Source organism: Emys orbicularis, chromosome 1, assembly GCF_028017835.1.
Source record: "Emys orbicularis isolate rEmyOrb1 chromosome 1, rEmyOrb1.hap1, whole genome shotgun sequence".
Classification (NCBI taxonomy): Eukaryota; Metazoa; Chordata; order Testudines; family Emydidae; genus Emys; species Emys orbicularis.
The window spans coordinates 190,723,419-190,738,653 of record NC_088683.1 but is presented as its reverse complement, the minus strand read 5'-3'; positions in this window follow the sequence as shown (position 1 = coordinate 190,738,653).

Genomic DNA, 15,235 nt, shown 5'->3' with positions numbered 1-15,235 from the left:
TAGCACCCAAGGAAACTTTGGAAAGGGAAGAATTGTTACCAGCAGTCTGTAAAGGTCTATTCCCACAAAACTGGAGGAAATTTTGTTTGAGGGAGGTGTCTGCTTTCAGCAGTGCAATAAGGCCAGGTCTACACTGAAAAGTTTTGTGACATAGCTATGTTGGTTAGGGAAATGGTATAAACCATACTAGAAAGAGAATTCTTTTGCTGGGATAAACTGCGTGTACAATAGGAGAGTGTGTCACTATAGCTATAGATAAGCATTCTAGTATAAATAGGGAAAAGAAAAGTGTACTTGCAGGGACTGACTCTTGAAGAGTAGAAAGAAAACCATGGGGATGAAACTCTGGAGACCTTTGCCAATGACTTCAATAAGGCCAGGATTTCACCTAGGTTTTCCATATTCATGTTCCATGAACATCACCTCCCCGCCCCTCAAAGTAATTTATTATAGATACACATCTATCTACATATAGGCATCTGTATACAGTTTATTACACCCCTACCGAGCAAGTGGGCAGGGACTGGGCACAGCCTTGGCTCCATCCCCGCAATATGCAGCTCAGCATAGCTGAGTCAGTGAGAGTAGGGGAGGGGGTTACCAATCTGCAACTAATAGGAGTTTTTATTAGTAGCACATTCCTCCTCCCCTGGAGAAAGGAGGAGCAGGAAAGAATCATGCTTCTCTAAGTCACCATTCCTTTCCTGCAGTGCTCCCAGGGTGCAATAGCCATGCATCTCCCCTTCCACAGGGCAGACTGTAAAAGCACAATCTAGCTCATTGTGCTCTTGAGAGATCCCCACTCTACTGTTTTGTGCACTCTCTCTCTCCTGGATCACCATTGACGTTCCTCACTCCAGCAATGGGCCTCACCACGTTCCAGCCAGCTAGAAGTTGTGCAATTAAGGCTGAAGTTTTTGTAACTTGATATTTAGTCACCCTAACTAACACATTAGCCACATCTCCATCTTGCCATTTTCCATAGCACCCATCCCCATAGCATCGGAACTCTTCCCAGAGTGCAATTAAATCTGCACTCTGAGGTCCCTAATGGACTTTGCAGAGTTTTCTGCTTTTCAACTCGTGCTTTGATAATCATGCATGATAATCATGATAGTGATGGCGGATATGCTTTAGGAAGGAGGGCCCCGTGAGTGTGCTGGGAGATAGTCTTTGCGTATGAGGAACCCATTCACTGAGGGTGCTTGATGAGAAGGCAGGATTATGAAGTTTTATATTTGGAACTCTATCCAGCATTTTTATAGCATTCTTTTTCTTTTCTTAATCCTTGTAAGTTTAAATAAAGCCAATGAAAGTGGTCTGCCCAACTTCTACGTTTTCATTCTCCAACTGTGTGTGTTTTATTAGCTCCCTTCCTTGCAAGCATTATTTCTGTTAGTGTATATGGATTTGACTGGGTTTCCATGTTAAGGTTCCTGGGTAGGGGAGGGGGAACTAAAGCCTGTACCAAGAGTGTGAAGACTGTCTTCTATAGAGACTTCAATCCACCACTGGATTTATTCTGCTGAAGAGCACTCACAAGTTTCCACTAGACGTATCTCCTGCTTCTGGAGAGAAAAATGCCCTTGCCCAGGAGCAAGTGGGTGGAGCGCCCATGAATGAAGTATTACACAATATACAGTAGAGTACAGAGGCATTGGAGTGAAATGGAACTGCTAAAGACTTTTAAACTGAATATTACACTCTGTCTCAAAAAGCTACCAGAAGCTCATCAGAGAAGGCTATAACCCCAATACTCTGTTTCCAATGAATTGCTCAGTGTTTTGTTCCTTAATCTGCATTAGATGAAATGAAAGCTTTTGAAAAAATTAGCAAGCATGACTCATTTTATGATCAATGCACCATTCTCAAAATGCTTTCCTACCAGACTGCAATTCAAATAATACATGCAAATTGTTGCAAAACAAAATATGCTGATTGAATGGAATGTATTAATCTATATTAGTTTTTCTTTCTAAATACAGCACACTGGGAGCTAATTTAATCTGCTCAATGCTAAATTCATCTTCTAAAAACTACTGTAGATTGAGGGAAATGTTTTGAGTGCTGTAGCAGGGAAGACTTGCTCACTCAGGAGTCCTCTGTGAGCTGCTGGAGTTTTAACCATTTTGTCTGTGTTCAACCAAGCAAGTAGCTGATAGATGAGGAAAATGTTCATTGATTTGCAGTGGCTACACTACCGTCAACCAGCACTAGAATAAGGCACATCATGAATCTCTCCAGCTATGCATATTTATATGCAGCTGTCGTACCTCTAAATCTCCAGTGAATACAAAGTACTAGTGTGGCCAGCAGTATAAACAACACAATGCCATCCTGCTCCATGCTCTGATTGAACTACAGAACATAAGAATGGAGAATATAAAAGCACATTTGAGTTAGGCTCAAAGTAAAGTCAGTTTATACATGGGAAGAACATAACCCAGTAAATTCTTACCCATAGGAATTTTCAAAGTGCTAAGTTATTTAATGGAAACAAACATATTGAAAGTGTCTGTTTTCAGTGAACTAGGCTCAGATACTACAACATAATAATATGGATAAGCTGAGTTGCCAGCAGTGTCTAAATGCATCATAGCACTGAGCTAAGTGCATGAGAAGGAACCTCCCCTGGGTTAGCTACAGCATCAGTGCAGGAATAAAGAACACAAAAGATATTCAGTGAGGAAAAAAAATTGCTGAGGGACATCAACAGCATTAGAAGGAAGAATGGGGGAGGGGGGAGGCAAGGGAAGAGAATGGCCCCTCAATTCTAAAAAGGGGGATGAGGAAGAAAGAGTGGGGACATTTCCGTTGGAGTAAGGAGAGGATCTTGAAGAACTGTAAATAGAAGAAAAAGGAGAGGAGTCTAGAGGGCTGAAACAGAGAGAGGGAGGTTCCTGACAGAAGTGAAAACAGACAAAAATATTATGAACAGAGAAAGCAAAGCCGGGGCAACACAACCTGGCAGAAGAGTGCCACAGTCAAAGTGCACAGCTAAAAGATCCAACCCAAGGGGTGTGCAAGTCTGATTTATTTTTACACCACAGGTGGTGAAGTAATTTACAGAGATAGCAAGTTATTTGTATGTATTTTAAGCAATTTCTTATGGTTTATGGGTCTGAGTCACTGCAAGGATTCTGCAGAAAGCAGGCTATGGAACTCTGGCCACAGAAATTCTGAAAGGAGGTGAGGCACAGCAGCACACACACAGCTTGTGCTCTGTTCAGGGTCTGAAGCCATATAGTGCAGCCCACAAAGTGGGACGGGCTGCCTGGGGAGGAGGCAGGGCCAGGCACCTGGGAGTTGGAATAATTCAGCACAACTCCCAGGCAGTCTCCATAAGTGGAGCTCCTGTGAAACCCCAACAAGGGCATAAAGCTGCCCAGTCTGGACAGAGAGCAACTGTTTTACCATTTGCCCTCTCAACTAGAATGAATCCCTGCTCAAGTGAAGCAATGCCTGCAAACCAAGGAGACTTCAAATGGTTATCCCGACACCAGTGGGGCTAAATCAAAACCTTCTCTTAGATTTAAAACTTTCTGTAGAGTTCTTGGCTCCTCACTGGAAATGTTTAAGGTTCACCAGTTCCTAGCAACCAGGCAGTGCAAAAAAAAGGAGATAAGAATAGAAACAAACAAAAAAACATATTTCAAGGACAGTACCTATACACTAGAGTATGTTCAAGTCTAGCATTTGCAAAAGAAAAAAACAGTAAGATTATTATTTATTGTGACAATCACATATAAACCTAACTCTTACTGTGAAATTATTCTCATATTTTCAGTTCCAAGGAACAATGGCAAGCAAGATCTACTGAACAGCGGAAAGCAAACTCCTACACTGAATACAACTGTTAATCTGAGGAAGATTGTTACAAAATTATATTTAGGTGTATGATCAAGCTCCAACCAACATTGCATCAAGATGATGGAAATCAGATCTGGATAACATATAAAGCTAATGGATACATTTTAGCTTTATGTTTATTATTAAGAATAGGGTCTATGCTTTGCTGTACATAGTTAAAGTGCTACCCAGACAAATTACAGCTGCTCTTTTGACCTGAACATAAGGTGGCATTGTTCCAACCAATCTGAGCTAAGGTTTCTAAGCAGGGTGTCAAATCTAGGCCCCTGGGGTCTTGGAATGATGGATTGAACCTTGAAAGTTGCAGCACAGCAGCATAGGTGATTTCTACTTCTAAGAAACTGTAAATATATTAAATATGTTCACCGATGTTTTTCAAACTTTGAAATTATTTTTAACTGTTCATGTAAAAAATAAGCATTGTTTACAAACCATAACCACACAAGTACTAAAATTGCAACATTAACAGGTAAAGTCAAACTTTTTGTTTGTGTCTTTAAAAGCGACATTATGCAATGTTTACAATCAAGTTTACCTACTAGACATGTTGTCACCATGTTAGAGGACGAATCTCCTCATACCTTCTCATACCACCCAAAAAACAATTATGTCCTTACTCATTAACAAACCACAGCAGGTATATTATAGTTATTAATATTTTTAAAATCTATCACATTTGATATTTTTTCAGGCAATTACACTATCTGAATATTGGATAAATGAAATGAAATAGCTAAGTATCTAAATGCCGATCAATTTTTACGTAATAATAACCTTCAATTTTTTGAACTATTCCTCTAATTTTAAACATTCCGATTATGGTAAAACAAATGTTTCCTCCTTCTAGGCACTTTTATGAATTTACCGTAACACAACAAAACATTTTAGGATAATGGATTTGTGTGATACTTACACTGAATAATATGGCAAAGAAAAAAATAATTTCTTGTGTACACTAGAAAAATGATATTGTACTATCTGCCTGACCTCACTAGAGAGTTCTTTAGTCTTAGAACACCAGCATATCTCCTTCACTCTTTCTATTCTTTATACCCCTATTCCAGAGTCCATACTTATATGGCAAACCCATCATGAGAAAACTTCGGTAGGGTTATGAGTACACTGCAATCAAAGCATGTGATTACAGCTTGTGTAGACATACCCAAGCCAGCTTTAATCAAGCTAGCTCAGGTACCACAGCAGTAAAGTTGCAGCAGCATTGGCTTCAGCACAGGCTAGCCACCTTCGTAATTACCCAGGGTTCTGACATACCCTCAAGCAGTTGCAGCAGGGACCTTTAGACAATGATGATGTCATCGCTTCCCTCCCCCTCAGTTATGACTCTGAACATGCTTTCCTCTGTGCTGATTGGTTATTGATCACGCCAAGCTCCTCCTGCCCCCTCCCTCACGCTCACTTCACTTATACCTGATTCCACCTGGCCTTTCTTGCTCCCGCCTTCCTTTTCTTCTACTTCTCCCTTTCTTTCCTCCCTTATACCCTTTATCTTCCTGTGCCCAATGTCCCCTCTTATTTCTTTTGTCTTTTCTTTTCCTTTAGAGAATTCCCTTCTTGTACAAAACCCTACTCAAAAAGAAAATGTACACCCCCCCCCACCTCAAATGTGTCACTAACATGCTATTAGCAGACCATCACACTGTACTGTCTGCTTGTATGATTTAAATTGTAATCTCTTGGGGGCAGGAACTATCTCATACTATGTAATTGTGCAGCACCTAGCCCAACAAGGCTCTGGTCTTGGTTGGGGCCTCTAGACGTTACTGTAGAAACAATAAATAAATAATAAAATCCTAGATTCAGGGAAAATATAGGGCTGGAAAGGTCCTGGAGAGGTCATCAAGTCCAGCTCCCTGAGGCAGGACCAAGTAAACCTAGACCATCCCTGACAGGTGTAAAAACCTCCAATGACAGGGATTTCACAACCTCCTTTGGAAGCCAATTCCAGAACATTACAAACCTAACAGTTAAAAAGGTTTTCCCAATATCTAACCTAAATCTGACTTGCTGCAGGTTAAGCCCATTACTTCTTCCACTACCTTCATTGGACATGAAGAACAATTGATCACTGTCCTCTTTGTAACAGCCCTTAACATATTTGAAGACTGTTATCAGGTCCCCGCCCCCGGTCTTCTTTTTTCAAGACTAAACATGCCCAGGGCTTTTAACCTTGCCTCATAGGTCAGGTTTTCTAAATCTATCATCATTTTTGTCGCTCTTCTCTGGACTCTGTCCAATTTATCCACCTCTTTCCTAAAGTCTGGCATCCAGACTTGGACACAGTACTCTAGCTCAGGCACAGGTGCCAAGTAGAATGGGACAACTACCTCCTGTGTCTTAATGCCTTGCTGAATTGGAGCCCAGGATGAGTTTTGTAAAGGACCATGGTATTTTCAGTTGGAACGCAGACCTAAAATATAAATTATAACAAAAAAATGTGGAAAGCTAACACTCAACTAACTTACAAGTGATCTGAGCAACTCAACACAGTAAAAGTTTCTAATTTACATAATCTTCAATTAGGGAATTACTGCCTCGGGGATATGATTTTAAACATGGTATTAACAGAATATATTTTCTGACTACAGCTATGCATTTTCAATTTCTATGGTTAAGGTTCTCAGCATTTACTTATTTTTAAGGAGACTGTAAAAAATTCTTATAAGATGAAACTTAGTAAACACTGCATCAAGTTCTAGACTAGGAATGATTTTTTAAATTCTATTTGAAATAAATATTAACTGAATGTTTTACATCACAAAAGTGCAAAATATATAATAGTGAAGCATTTCAGAGGCTGGTTTATTTGTAATCCTATAATATTTTTTAAAAAAGCTTTGTATTTTAATCCATAATTTTAAAAGTTATTAATTCAAAATGTTGTCTGGGGTCCTGTACTTCAGAAACAAGAAATTAAAATGACTACGTTAACTTGTTTAGAAAAGCATTTTCCCACTATGTTTTATCCTGAGAATTTTGTAGTACAAATTTGTAGGCGTGGCAGCTGAAATAACAGGGTAAAGAAGAGTAAAAACAATAGACCATATTAAGTCAAAGGAAGGATGGAAGAGGTAATTATTATCTATCTTCTCAGTGGTGCGGGCTTGATAAATATTTACACTGAAAAAAGTAGTAACTTGATACTACTCAATACAATTATCCTTAGGCCTAGAGATTTACTTTTAAAATCTGATAAATCATAATGGCCCAGAACATGGACTCTCAAACACTCAAACGTTTTCATATTGTGCAACACATTTAAATAAAGAGATGGTCTTGTGAGCCTCCTCTTTTCCATTTGCAGTCACAAAGACCACCTCTTCATGATCATTGGACATTCCTGGACAATTACACAGTTCTTGTATGGAAAAGCTGGTACATATTTCAAAACCCAGTAACTATTTTGACTTTTGAAAAAAAAGTTATTCTCACTGTCTCCTTTTGACCTCCATTTTCTTGCTCCTTTCCATATGCTCCATTCCTCTCTCACACCCAGCTTATGCTCCTCTGCCACCTAGGCAGGCTGCCTAGCCACTTGGATTCACTTCTTCCCTGCTCCTGGGACAACTCTTATGCTGGTGGAAAGCAGTAGAGCTGTGAGAAAAACTATTTTTTGGTTTGATGGCTGAACTGGATTACCACAAAATAATCATAATAATAATAATTCCGTTCAGGTCAACTAGAAATGAATGTATCTAATTTTTCACTGAAATACAAATGTTGAAAACAATTTGTTTAGTTTTGGGGGGTCTTTTTGCAACTTTAATAATGTTTTTTTAATCTTTCTGAAATGAAAAGTCAAATGTTTTATTTGGGAAATGCCCAAATGAGCTGTTTGAATTATTTTGGTCAATCCAAATATGCATTTTTTGGCAAAAATGGTCCACGTGAAATTGTTTGCCCAGCTCTAAACTAGAATCTTTGGTCCTACTTCTGGCTCTCTTTTCATCATCTTTTCCTCTTATGTTGCAGAGGCCTCCAGTGGAGGAAGTTTTCTGCTCCTTTTATCCCCTTCCAAGAGGAGCATAGGAGGGAATGGCCACACACAAAAGATGACTTGCCCATAACACAAGTAGAATATTGTAAGGCTGATATAGGCATAATCAATACCATGATATTAACTGGGCATATGATATACTCCTGGGGGAATTCTGTGCCACTGCGTAATACAGAATTTGCACAGAATTAATGTTCTGCACAGAATTTTATTTTTTCCTGCACAATAGACACTTAGATGTGCTGGCTGCTGCTAGGGAGAGCTGGCCCCGGCAGAGCCCAGCTCCCCAGCTCACAGTGTGCCTGCACGGGAGGAGTGGGCAGGCTGTGAATGAAAAAGGAGGGGCATGTGGGGGCATGGTCCCACAGTGAGCAGAGCACCCGGCCCAGTGGGGATGGAGGCCCTGCAGCTCTGTGCACTCTGACTGCTGGGTCTGATCCTCATCCGCCCAGGGATGGAAGCAGGTGTGCTAGACCTGGCTGTGCGGGCTCTCGCAAAGGGTGAGGATGGGTGGGGCCACACCGTGTCCCTCGGTGGGAAGTAAAAAGATGCATGGAGAAAAGCCTGCAGCTGGGCTCTGGGGGCAGGGAGTGTGGGTGTTTGGACTGGAGCGGTCCCATGCAGCCCCCTTCTGCACCCCCCAAATACCTCCTCCAACACCCCCAAATACCCTCTCCCAGTTCACACAGACTTCTCCAGCACCCCCCAAAGAATAACAGAGAAACAGGAACTGGGCTGTCATAGGTGTTCCTTTAACTCTCTACTCTTGGGAGAATCTTTTTTTTTTTTTTTTTTTGCTGTCAGTATTGTTACAGACATACTTGCTGACAGGTATTTTGAAATAAATTACCAAAATAATTGAAATTGGCTTGATTATATTGTTATTTTGACAAATAACATATGCAGAATTTTAAAATATTGTGAGCAGAATTTGATTTTGGGGCACAGAATTTTTAATTTTTGGTGCAGAATTTCCCCAGAAGTTAATGATAACAGTACCTTTTAAAACAGGTAACATATCATTTTGACTCAGTATGTAATTAAGGGAATTTTATACATGGAGAGCCTTCACATGTAAATACATAGGAAACCAAATTCTGATTAGATTTAAAACCATGATCTGTCTCTGTCTTTTTAGGGACAATGAGACTGCATAAAGTATTAGGGTAACATTTTCAAAAGCACCTAAGTGACACAGGAGCCTAGATACCATTTTCAAAAGGGAATTAGGCACTTAGCTACCAGATCCTAAAAAGTATTTAGGTGGAAATCCCATTAAAACTCCTTAAGTTACTTCTGAAAATGAGATTTAGGCTTGTAAGCTACTTCAATGCTTTTACCCTAAGTGAATGTAGAGTTTTGCCTTAAAGGGAAAAAAAAAAATCACACATACAAACGTTCCCCAATTTTCCCCACAGGAGAACATTATTAGAGAAAATAATAGAAATGAAAACAACAGACTCATGTGGAAATTTAATATAGAAGTTACTTACAAAATCTAAATATTGTAATTATGAATAATAACCTCTCTATAGGATTTTTGAATCATGCTACATAATTATATAGCAGGATTTAATTTTGTAGTAAATCCCATAAGATGGCAAAAAAGAAAGAAAAGTTATCATTTCCTATTAAATTCTATATAATTTTAGGACTTTTCCCATAAGAGGTAACAACAATAACAAGAAATATCCATTAAACCGACAGTATAACTATATTAAAGTGACAAAAGTCACAAAAAAACATGGTTGTTGAATTCCAGAATAAACTCAATGCATTTTTTCAATAAAGGTATGGGGACTTAAGGATATAATTGCCAGCCTTAACTTTTTAATTGGCAGAGCTTTCCAACTTGAATTTTTAGAAAATTGATTTATTTTAAATAAAAAAGATAATAAATAGTTACCATACACAATGAGTTACCAAGCAGTGAACCTTTTTATTAATGTAATAAATCTGTGCATAGTGCAGCGATGTTCAGATCATAAATAAATCAACCAACTGAGTCAGGTAAAACTATTAATTTAGCCAGAACATTTGACATGAAGAGCATCACAGTTAATTGATTATGGACTCAATCAAAATAATTGTAAATGAAATTTGTATGCTGTAGCTTTTAGCACGTCTTAGACACTGAACCACTTTAATCCAATGAATCACTATACACAAATGACGTAGTGTAAAACTCCTCAATATACCTACAAATATTTAAATCTTTATTTTTATGAGATTTACATAAATTATCTGGGCCAAAGTTTCAACTCAAGTAGCCTAAAGTTTAGTACCTATATTCTTATTTTGGTGCCTAACTTTAAGATTTAAAATTGTGCGCTTAGTGATTTTATTGTTTGTGAAAGGTTGAGGATTCAGAACTCTTAAAGGCTGAGGTCCTATTTACCAATAGACCAAGTAAGTAGAGCAGACATGGTAGCAGAAGCAGATTTTCCACACCACCCTGCCAATGTGTCTAAACAAACCTGACCTTGAACAAGTACTTCTAATTCTAATTAGGTCTCCCTGCCAGTTCAACCTGTAGCTTATCTGCTGAGAATGCTAACAGAAGTGCCAGCTCTTTTGTGATGTGAACACCTAGACTAAGAACTGGACTTAGAAACCCAAATCATTTCACATAAGCAACTGGATAGCCACCGGATGGTGAATTCAAACTCAATTAAAGTCAATGAGAATCCTTCCATTGATTTCAATAGGGTTTGGATCAGCCACTTGGTTATTACAAACTAGGGATGAAAATCTCACCCCATTGAAATCAATGTACCAAGCTCCGGAGCCCCAGCAGTGCCCTGCTACTTATGACTGTGCATTTAAATTTTTCATATAATTATTTAATTTATGATTAATTATAACCACAAAAGGGAAAAAGAAAAACGAAAAACACACAAATGCTAATAATTAGCATGTGTGTATATATATATATATATATATAGCTGTATATACATAACCACAACAAATGAATTTTCCACTGTAAAGGCATCAGTTTACTACAAAAAAAAAAAAAAAATCCTCTCCTTTGGATGGAAACTAATTTAGTCATTCTCTTTTGTCTTCTTTTTTGAATTTATTCTTTGTTACTATGCAATATCACTAAATTTCCTGTAATTAGATGATTGAATTACAAACACATGAGTGCTTGTTAACCCAATACTGCTCAACATACCAACCCCCCCAGAAACATGCTTACCAGTGAAAGAGTGGATCAGTTTTCATTACTGCTACAAGGACTGATTAAAACTTAGTACAGTGCAGCTCTGGTTCATTGGACTCCAGTTATGTTCCCTAGCCATATACAGATACTGTACCTTTGGATCTGAATAATGGCCAATTTTAAAGGCATCTCACAAGGCCTTCAAAGAAATGGGGTTGTAATGTAAAATGCACTTTAAACATGCATGCAGATGCTCTAACAGATATATTCCTTACCATAAGCCTCAGATTCCATTGTCCCAAACTAATGCAGAAGCAATGATTTTTATTTGAGAGGAAACCAGGGAAATGCCTCCCTAAATAATTTGTTCCTGGACTTTAATTGCTCAAAAACGTTCCAGTCAAGGAATGCATTTTTCCTCTCATTTTTATATGTTTATGTGGTTTGCTTTATCATTTTCTAAGCACTGTATTTTATGACATTTTATTTGCCTCAGTCTGCATCTTCCAAACCTTTGTTTGGCTTCCCTCTTCTACTTACTAACTTAAAGTAATTACTCACTTGAAGAAATATTTCATATTACAATACTGAAATGTCATTGGATTATCCTTTTCAGGTAATATGGCACCTTATTTTAAAGCACCAGAGAAACTGGTAGATGCTGTCTAAGATATTACATATCACTGTGCATACAATATCTTGCAATGAAGTAGCATTCTCCAACTCCAAAAAGGCATTTCTGACCATGTCTAGTTTTTACCTCGAAACTGTGGGTTTAGTCGAGCCTTCCAATATGTTACATATCACCACATATCATCTGCTTTGCAATTAAACAAATGTGTCACAGTTGGATTTCCAGGATGCTGTGTGTTGCTGCATAACTGGACATGGAAGAATAGGACTGAACTCACTGTGTGAAGAGCAAAATGATGAAAATCATTTATCTGTGCCTCGTTTTCAATAGTCTCGTTTTATATTGCAAGATCACTTCTCGGGAAAAACATCCAGAAAAAAGTGGCAGCTTCCTTGTAGCATTCTCCGGATGAGCAGTAAACTGTGTAGATGAGCAAGGAAACAGTTATGTTTTTCTACAATATTTTACTAATGCATTTATTTTTTCCTTGACATTTTCCCTTTTCAGTGGATTTGGTTTTTAGTGTCTAAGAATTAAGATGACTGAAATATTTATGCATCTGGAAAAGGAGAATTCTTAAAGTTCCAGCTAATTTCCTAAAATACCCAGGCTCTAGGGAGGTAGGACCTGCTTCTTGGCAATTTACAAATATATGAGAACATCAGGTGCTAATTGTACATGTCATATAACCTACTTCATACTAAGAAAGAGTGATTAAACAAAAAACCCCTAATGTTAGGCAACCTACACTACAGCCCTTGGAGAACGGAGTGGAATAGAAGCTCTGGAGATGTAAGCTCAAAACAAAAGGAGCTGTGAGGTGCTCTACCAGTCTCCATGTGTATCAGTAACACCCCCACCCTCCACCACACTGACGGATCCCAAGACAGAGATCAAGATAAAAATCCCTAATCATGAGTGCTTGTAAGTTTTACTGTCTTTCTTTGTAACTAAAGGTTTCCAGTTAACATAAATCAATTAGCTAGAATTTTTAGTAATGCTGTTTTCTGTATGTTCTATTTTTATTTCATGTTTGTTAAGTTGTAGGCAAGGCAATGGGATTCTATATACCTACCTTGAAACCCTAGGAAAGTCCATGGAGGCTCAAGATACATCATATAAGTAAGCACTCAGTGTTGAGCTATGAGAAAGAGGACACTGTGCCACATACCAAATGATATATTCATCCCTTTGCATAGTAAAGGTAACACACTAATCCATTAACTGAGCTAAAGATTTAATACTCTACAAAACAAAGGTACAGATCTGGATTAATCACTTGCATAAATATTGGCTTGGAATGACTTATAGGTATGTATGAATTTAAATTGAAGACCTTTAACACTTATTTAACATTTATTTTTTGGACAGCCATCCTTCCTAAGCGTTATCAGCAAGTGCTTTCCAGAGAGTGTCAATCAAACATGGAGAGCAAAATAAAACCTTTCTATGAATGTGAGATACAAAGAAGGGAAAAGTTCATAGATTCTAGGACTGGAAGGGACCTCAAGAGGTCATCGAGTCCAGTCCCCTGCCCGCATGGCAGGACCAAAGTTACTCTGTCTCAGACGGTTAAGAGAAATGGGGCAGTATAAGTAAAAGAGCAGTCCTCTGAATGTGAAGAGATGAAGGGAGGGAACAGAGCTGAGGACAATAACTAGAAGGAGTAGAGTAATCAGGAGCTGAAGCAGAGAAATTAGAGCACTGTGCTGTAGTGAGTCTCTAGAGGGTTTTGAAAACCATGATAGCAATTTGCAGGTTGGATTTGGAAATGGAGAGGAAGTTGATGAAGATGACAGAGATGATAATTGCCGAGCTTTCTGAAACAAGAGGCACCTCTGTCTCCTGCATTCTGGAGGCCCCTGAAGTTTTCAAGGTAGGGGTTTAAGGAAGAACATAAAAGAAAGAATTGCAGTAGTTAAGCTAGTAATAGGTTTAGGAGTGTAAGAGAAATTTTCCTTAAAAGAAACATGGGAATCATTAATTTCAAAATGAATTCTTAACCTTTTGGCCAGCGTTCACCTGATTTTCAGCTGGGATTTTTGCTTTCAAGCAATGAGCTGATGGTCCCTTCTAAGATCCTCATGAAAACCCTTTCTTGTATGTCCCTTGTGTTTATGAGCCAACATACCATCAGATAAAATTGAAGTGTTTTGAACAGATTATCAGTCAGAAGTTAGTAGCAATAAATCTGTAGAATACATCTAGTTTCTTCTATTTCGTGCATGCTGGAAATAACCATCTTAAATGGTGCCCAGGTCCATGATGCACCCAGGTGTGAACTGCAGTCTGCTATGAACTATTTCTGTAACTTTTGTGATGTCACTGTAAGGTGGGACTGGATCAGCTGGTTCAGCAACAAAAGAACAATCTTCCAGTCAGCCTGTTTGGCTTGTCAAGGTTTTATGCTTGAGATTTATAGTGTTCACTGCTTACAAGAACAGAAATGATTTTACTTGAACACAAACAGAAAATTGCTCAACCTGTGCTACAAACCAAGCCAGCAACAACTCGGTATGGAGGCCTTCTTTCTTAAAGGCCTTCTACAACTAATAGAAGTTCTTGTAGAGTTTTCTGCCCCACTGAAAGTGTGATGGGGCTTACTGTCCCCAGTCCCTGACTCTAGTCCCACCTAATCTCTCACCCTTACCATTTAAATCTGAGCAAATGCTCTTTTCAAGTCTCTTATGGCCCAGGGTTTCATCAGGCCAGTTATGCTCCAGAAGGATCATGGTTCAGCATATCAAATGTGCTATATAAACCCCATAAAATGAATGTATACTTGCTGGATCCAGCAATTAAAACTGGGGAGAGAGCTGGAAAACAGTGGATGACTGGAGGTCAAGCAGTCTATTTTTCAGATAGATGCAGGGAAATGGTGTCCTTTGAGAGGGAATTAGATACTGATCTAAAACTAAAAAAGATTGAGGCTAGACACTGTTAGAAGAAAAGTGTGATGTATAGTGCTGCCTGCCTATTCCTAGTACATGTAAAGATTCAGCTTCAGTTTCTGACCAGAGAGGATGTAAATGGATGGAAAAATTGCCATCCCCCAATAAAGAGAGGAATTAGAATCTTAAAATCCCAACTCAAGTGGGCACCACTGCCTAAAAGGAAAGTTTTAGTGATGGGAACAGTTTATATTCCAAGACTTTCCTGGACCTCGTGTGGAGTCATCGTAAATTTTCAACCTGATAACTTTTACAAGGCTGTTTTTGGGGTTTTTTTTTTTTTGCTCTGGCATCTGGCCCACAGCTATATGCTGCATACCTTTTAAGGATACTGTTGCTGCATCCTCATATCATTGTTAATCATCAAAAACTCACAATAGTTTTGCAAACTATAGGCAGTAAGCACTATCTTTGTACCTTGCTCTCTATATCATAGTTCCCTAATATTTCTGAGTACTCTGAAAAACTGTCACTATCTAAATGGATCCTCATTAAACTTATGCTTCTCGCTTTGAACTACACTGTTGCTAAAGGAACACAGTGTTTTATAAACAAATACAGATGGCTGTTTCTTTCTTCTTCTTTTTTTTTACACTATGAAT